Here is a 7,834-nt window from a genome sequence, read left to right as displayed (position 1 = left end):
TCTCAGTGATTCAGAGTCGTGATAAACTTTATTTATTCAGCGCTAGCAGTTAGCCGCTTCCAGCTAATGCTTCAGCAAAGCTCTGAAGAGACGTCTGCATCATTTCTCTGGTCGTCACTTCCAGGTTAAAGCATCCGCTCGCCTCTTCCTGAGGAGTCTCAGCTTCACAGTAAACTTCACTGAGATCTCTTCAATCTGGATCCTTCATTTCTGACGCTTCGTCTGAGTCAGGGGTCCCTGTCTGGGTCAAAAGCATCAAGACTTCCTGTCGTCCCTCAGCTCGACCAATCAGCTCTGATGGTTTCTCTCAGGTGATGGGAGACGTTAAAAAACAAAGGCACGCAGGAGTCTGCAACCTTTACTCTCCAAAGAGCCGTTTTCCCTCAGCTCACCTGGATTAAAGTCATTCTGGAGCCACAAAGTGTGTAATCTGGTAAATAATCAACTAAACGAGAAGTTTTTGCGTTTATAAAATTGTACATGTGATTTCTTAATTTTTCTTTTAAATAAATTTTCAAATTTAAGAAAAAAAAAAAAAACAGAAAGCTGTAATGTCAGATTTTACAAATTTGTAAAATTTATGAAATTTTAATAAGTTAAAAATAAAAACAACTAAAAATATGCAAAATTCTGATATTTCAAAACATTTGCAAAAAAACCCCTAAATAATGCAATTTCAAAATTTTACTGAAATTCCAAAAATTGTTAAACTTTATAAAAATACAAAAAAGGGGGATTTATATAAAGAATTCAAAAATTTGCTAAATCTTGAAAAGAATGGGAATTCTTTTTTCTTAATTTGCAAATATGTTTTAAAAATAAAACTTAAAACAATTTCCAAAAATAAAAAAAAAATGGCAAAAAATCGGAAAATAATAAAAGCTTTATTTCAAGAGGTTATTCATTTTTAATACAAAATGTCACATTTTGATTTTACCTAGTGTCTGTGTCGTTATCATTAATACCCTCTGTAAGAAAAACAAGAAAAAACTTTATTTTAAGAGTCAAAGGGCCGCATGAGGCTCCAGAGCCACAGGTTGAACACCCCTGGTCTAGCGCCTACGCCTGATGTCTGTGTTGTGTGTGTGTGTGTGTGTGTGTGTGTGTAGAAGTTGGTGTGTGAAGTGTACCCAGGCTGTCCTCGCCTCATTAACTCTCTACAGGGAGGACGTGGCGCGGCTCCAGCCTCTCTGTGCGGCGCTCTGTGCGGCGCTCTGTCTCCTCTCCGTGTTGTGGTTGTGGCTGCAGCCTCCCGTGGTCGTGCCAAGGCATGCTGGGAGCGCGCGGGGACAAATCTGGTGGGTGTGAGGAAACTTGGCGCGTCTCCCAAACTGTTGGACTGGGAGGTCCCCCTGCTCGCCGCTCACTGGCGGTCAGTCACAGACGGGCGTCCACGGGCTTGCTGTGGGACGGCTGTGTGTCTCCAAGATGGCCGCCGAGCTCTCCTTGGTTCCTCCTGCGTCTGTTTCCTCTGCAGGTTTTGGCTCTGATAGGTCTGAGTGCTTTGTGCTGTGTGTGTGTGTGTGTGTGTGTGTGTGTGTGTGTGTGTGTGTGTGTGTGTGTGTGTGAGGGGAAACACTGCAGACACACTCAGACTGAAGCAGACTGTTTGTGGATATTTTTAAGGCTGGCCTTGGACGATAAAAGAGGGAAATAACTTCAGAGAGAAAGTCGAGATAAACACAGACAGGCAGACAGACAGGTGAACAGACAGACAGGTGGGCAGACAGGTAGACAGACAGACAGACAGGTGAACAGACAGACAGACAGGCAGGCAGAAAGGTAGATGAACAAACTAAAAGGAGGATTAAGATGAGGAAACAAACTGACCCTGCGCTGACCACACGCTACAATCAGAGCTCTCAGACAGATGCTCAGACAAAGATCAGGCGTGCAGACAGACAGACAGACACACACACACACACACAGACAGACAGACAGACAGACAGACAGACAGACAGACAGACAGACAGACAGACACAGACAGACAGACAGGTGGACCCTCTCAGAGCAGCGTCCCTCCTGCTCTCCTGACGTGCTGAGGATCAGAAACGAGGTACGCTCCCTCAGATTCCTCTCCTCGCCTCTTCTCTCGTCTCTCCCCTTTTTGTTTCGTCGTGTTGTGTCTGGCGTTCCCTCCATCCTTTGTGCCCGTGATGTGTGCCGACGTCTCAGGGCGCCGTGCCAGCGCTGCCTGATGAACACCAGGCTGTGTGTGCCTGTTTCTGTGTGTGTGAGTGTGTGTGTTGGTGTATGCAGATTGGCTTGTTTGGGGGCCGGCAGCAGCTGCAGACACTTGTTTTGGCGTGACGGACCTGCGGCTGCTCTGCCCTCTGAGATAACTGAGGCTGACTCCAGGTTTCAGAAGAGGAGGAACAAAGCTTTCAGGAGGAGGTGAGGAGGAGAAAACAGGTTGTTCAGAGGAGGAGCAGAAACAGGACCCATGTTTGTTTTTTTAAATCTTATTTTTGGTCAGTTTTCCTCTGACTGATAAAAGCTGAGGAGTCAGGAGATAAGGAGAGAGAGGAGGAGCAGGAGGAGCAGGGGAAACAGGGGCGAGGACCAACGCCTCAGGGAGCACACTTTGACCACGAGGCCGACCCAGCACCACTCTGGATTTCTGACTCCATCTTTGTAGTTTCTTTAGACAGAAAAACTCATTTTGAGAACAGCTCTGAAACAACGTGAGGAAGAAAGTGCCACGAGACTACAACAAGAAAACAGTGTCAGGCTTTCCTGTTTGGTAACAGTTAGAATAATCAGATGCAGATTGTCATCTGTCATAAAAATGTAAAACTGTCTGACAAATATTCAAGTTTTTAAAGTGCCAGTGCCATAATCTAAAATAAAATAAAATTAAATAAAATAAATTAAAATAACATTATATATAAAAATACATGTCCTACAGCAGGGATTATGAGGGAAAAGTGAAGTTTGTGCCTGAAAATCTATAAAAATTCACAAAAATATGACACCAAAAGACTGGAGTTGTGGATTTTTTAGAGTTTTAACTTTTGAGAGCATAACTCTTAAAAAACAATAATAATGTAATAAAATAATAATAATAATAATAATAATAATAATAATAATGATAATAATAATAATAATAATAATAATAATAATAATAATAAGACAATTTTAAAAATAAAAATAACTTAAACAAAAAAAATGAAAAAAGTATAATATAATAATAATAAAATAAAATAAAAAAATGAATAAAAAAATAAAGGAAAAACATAAAATAATAATAATAATTATAATAATAATAATAATAATAATAATAATAATAATAAGACCATTTTAAAAATAAAAATAACTTAAACCAAAAAAAATGAAAAAAGTATAATATAATAATAATAACAATAATAAAGCGACCTTGGGTTCTTTGAAAGGCGCTATATAAATTTAAGTTATTATTATTATTATTATTATTTAAAAAAAATATCAAAGTTTTTGGAACTGAGATGTTTATTGACTTTCAACAAAATCCACAAACACACAGAAAAAAGTAATATCATTTTGTTTATGGATTTTCTGTATCACATGTTTTATTAACTTGGTCAGTTTCGGCAATTTTTAAAAAACTCTTTAGTAAATGTGCATTCAAATTATGCAGAAAATATTTTTTATTATTACAAAATTTAACAATTAATGACTTAGATTTTAGCTCTTATAGCAACTTCTTGAGAATGATCAGTGGTTTTCCTGAAAAGACTGTGGATTAATTCATGAGAGCAGCAATTTTTAAAGAGCCCAAAAACCAACTCCAGCTGCCTGTAGAGGATGATTATCCACAAGAGAGGAGGTTACGCTTTGAAAAATATCCTTAACAGGTTTTTAGGGAAACTGTTTATCATGTTGATGAGAAAGAGGAGACGCATGTCAAATATAAGTTTGTCGTTATAAGGTTAAATCACTTTTTCATGCTTTATAACCACAGGGAAAAATTCACTTAGACATGCAGAAACACAGAGCCTGTACAGTCCCTACAGACTGAGCTACTGCTGCCTGTAGATGTGCCACTCTTTCCACAAGGGGGCACCAACATACATACAAACTCAAAGTCCCACACAGGAGCTTTAAATTAAAGGGCTAATCCTGCAAACTGAAGGTAAAGCAGTGAGACCTGTATGTTCAGAATAATGTGAACAGATGCTGAAAGTATCAGAACTGAAACTCTCAGAAATTAGAGGATTTATCTGATGAACGTTTTGACAGACACGAAGCATTTTGTAGATTTAAAGATAGTTCAAACACAAAAGCAGATTTTTTAAATAAGTCTTCTGTTTTGTTTTTTGAAGCTCTAAAGACTCATGGAGCAGCGTTTATAAAGATGCATCACTAATCTCAGGCGCCTGATTCGTCTCCGTTCAGTTTGGTTAAAGCTTTTTCAGGTGTCAGCAGCTCATGATGACACACTGACTGAGCTCTGCTAAAGGTCAGAGGTCAACAGAAAAAAAAATCCTCTGGGTTAAATAACTCCAGTGTCAGGGCCAGGTCATGTTTCAGAGCAGCTTTAGGTTCAGCTCCCTCTAGTGGAGAGATATGGTAACGCAGTGTCCAAAAGTGAAGCTGGTAGAGTCAGAAAAAGTGAAATAATCAGTGAACATGAGGTTATTTAGTAAAGAGGGTCAGAGCAGAGAGAAACACACGCTGTGTCACCTTCATCTTTGTCAATAAAGTTTGAAGTTTTTCTGTCAGCGTTCGGCTGAACACACACCAGGTGAGAAACTGAGGGTTCAGAGCTGACAGATGTTTTTCTGGCACTGATGGAATGTGTGTGTGTGTGTGTGTGTGTGTGTGTGTGTGTGTGTGTGTGTGTGTGTGTGTGTGTGTGTGTGTGTGTGTGTGTGTGTGTGTGTGTGTGTGTGTGTGTGTGTGGGTGAGCAGTGCTAGCCATTGTGTGTATGCTAATTAGTGCTGCTTTTGTGTTTCTTAATCTTGTGTGGTATTTAGCATTTGTAATGTGTCATGACAACGTGTGTGTGTGTGTGTGTGTGTGTGTGTGTGTGTGTGTGTGTGTGTGTGTGTGTGCACCCTCCTACATGGCCCTGTCCATGACCACAAGTGTGTGCAGAATAACAATGAGCATCTTAGGCAACTCTGACTTTGTGTGTGTGTGCTTGTGTGTGTGTGTGTGAGTGTGTGTGTGTGTGTGTGTGTGTGTGTGTGTCTTTGCCAAAGGACAGATTTGTCCTATTGAGTTAAAGAACAAATTCAGTCAATCTCTCCTCTCCTATCCTCACCTCTCCTCTCCTCTCCTCTCCTCCTTTCCTTTCCTTTCCTTTCCTTTCCTCTCCTCTCCTCCTCTCCTTTCCTTTCCTCTTCTTTTCTTTCCTCTCCTATCCTCTCCTCTCCTTTCCTCTCCTCCTTTCCTTTCCTTTCCTTTTCTTTCCTCTCCTCCTTTCCTTTCCTCTCCTCTCCTCTCCTCTCCTCTCCTCTCCTCTTTGTATGTTGGACACACAGCAGAGGGCAGACTGACGCCTGTGCTGTCTAGACATCTTATTAATGTGTGTGTGTGTGCCTGTGTGTGTGTGTGTGTGTGTGTGTGTGTGTGTGTGTGTGTGTGTGTGTGTTTGTGTGTGTGTGTGTGTGTGTGTGTAGAATACAAGTAAGCATGACTTCTCCCCACACACTGACACAACCTGAGGAGAGTGTGTGTGAGAGAGACATCAACATTCCTCCGTACTGTCTGAATCTGCAGCTTCCTGTTTAATTAGCGTTTCCATGGCGATAGCTAATTGACACACATGTAGGCGGGGCTTAACAGGGCTGATTAAGGGAATCATGCAGATTGCTGTCAGAGTTCAGAGTGAAACTGAAATGTCACTCACACACAAACACACACACCTGCTGTGTGTTCAGCTGATTGAGCTGTTTGTCGTCTGAGGAGCTGTTTTCAGGGAGGTGAATTTTCATGATGAATTAAACATTTATGTTTCTTCTCTCTTAGCGTCTGTGAAAATAATCCTGTAATCAGATAATTTGTAATTGATTCTTAAAAGTGTGAACGAAGCTGTGACTGCTGCTGTGGTCAGATAAACCTGTGTGAGACGGAGACGGTCAGGTCTAATCTGTGGAGGAGGAAAAAGAGGAGGCCCTTTTGTGAGTGTGTGTGTGTGTGTGTGTGTGTGTGTGTGTGTGTGTGTGTGTGTGTGTGTGTGTGTGTGTGTGTGTGTGTGTGTGTGATCCAGCTCTCTGATTGTCCTGCAGCCATTGATATGGAGATGGAGGAGAAAGAAAGGAGCTCTGTGTGCTGCTGCAGTGACGCTGAATCATACGCTCACTTCACTTCGCTCCAAACTCCTGAAAACTTCACAAACGTTTTCTGCGTCAGCTTCAAGCGGCGCGGCCAGATCTCAACCCGGCCGTACCTCGTCGTTTCCTGCCAACCCTGAGGTCAAAGGTCAGGGATTGAAGTTGTATCTCATCGGTGATGTTTGTGAAAAGATTTTAAAAAACAAACAGATGAATGAATAAAAACACAGATAAAGTTTGATCCAGTTTTCAGGTCACTGAGTTTCAGTCTTTCGACCCTCGAAGTCGTCTCGGCCTCACACACACCAGACCTCGCCGTTTGGTGCGTCTTTACTGCACAATGAGACGGCGTGTCCTCCTGAAGCAGGTATCAGTTTCCTCATTCCCCTCACGTCGTCAGAGAGGGAAACACAGACTGGAAAAGTTTCTAATTTTAGATCCATGACATATGCTGCTGCTTCAGTCCCAGCATGACGGGTGGATCAGACGATCTGTGGATGCAAACGGTGACCTCAGGTGTTAAAGCTGTGACGCTGCTCTGCAAAATCTGAAATCTGATCAAGTGTTTTTGTTTTATTTTAAGTAAAAACGGTCTTATACTCGACTTGTTTCAAGTTATTTAAAGATGAAAATGAGTTCTGAATTGTTGTAAGAAGTTTTAAAAAAGCAAAATGAAGTTCAAGAAACTTTTCTCTTCATCCATCGGCAGATTTTTTCATCTTGTTAAAGTAATTCAGACCTGATTTTGTCTTTAAATTAACTTGAAATCAGACATTTTTCTGGACTGCTCAGGTGATTATGGCTCAGATTAAGTCTTAAGAGACATTTTTTACAGAAAATAAAACAAAATCACTTGATAAGATTTGATTTTTTGCAGGTGTGTTTCAGACAGAAGTGCAGAGCTTAGAATAAACTGGGTGTAAAAATGTTGATTACTAACAGTAATGTGTATAAAAGCAAAAAAAACCTCAAAATATTAAGGGATATTACGTGGATTAATGCGAGGTATGAAGATGATGTTGACAGGTAAACAAACAGATTACATAACTCTGTCAAAGGGGCGGAGCTTAGACATGTAAACATGATAACGTCTTTATTTCTCTTTATCTCATCTCTGATCTGTTTTTTCTCCTGACCTGTGTTTGCTCTGTCTCTTTCTCTTTCTCTTTGTCTCCCTCCTTCTCTCTGAAACTCTCTGCTGTAGTTTTTTCTTCCTGGTTGAATGAGGAGGTTTTTATGAGTAAAATCCCTCATATTTCACACACACATGTCAGGTATTGATGTGCAGGAGGTCTCAGCATCAGTCCCACTGGTTTCTGTCCCCTCACGGTGTCCCCAGCCTCTGCCTGGATCCAGAGACGTATTTACGGAGCAGTAATGAGGGAAACAGAGCTGCTTTATAAATAAACACGGCTCTCTGACGGACCTGAAGCTACCGTGTCTCAACACCTCCCACAGTATTTCCTCTGACTGCTCTGCACTCAGACTGAGGACGCCTCAGAAACACGGTCACAACCTGTTTTTCTGTCTCCACTCGCTGAGGCAGACCGAGACGCTGGCTGTGGCCTTCAGGGTG

Source organism: Halichoeres trimaculatus, unplaced genomic scaffold, assembly GCF_033239565.1.
Source record: "Halichoeres trimaculatus isolate MK-OKI-2021-1 unplaced genomic scaffold, fHalTri1.1 fHalTri1_scaffold_20, whole genome shotgun sequence".
In the NCBI taxonomy this organism is placed as follows: domain Eukaryota; kingdom Metazoa; phylum Chordata; class Actinopteri; order Labriformes; family Labridae; genus Halichoeres; species Halichoeres trimaculatus.
This window is presented reverse-complemented; position numbering follows the sequence as displayed.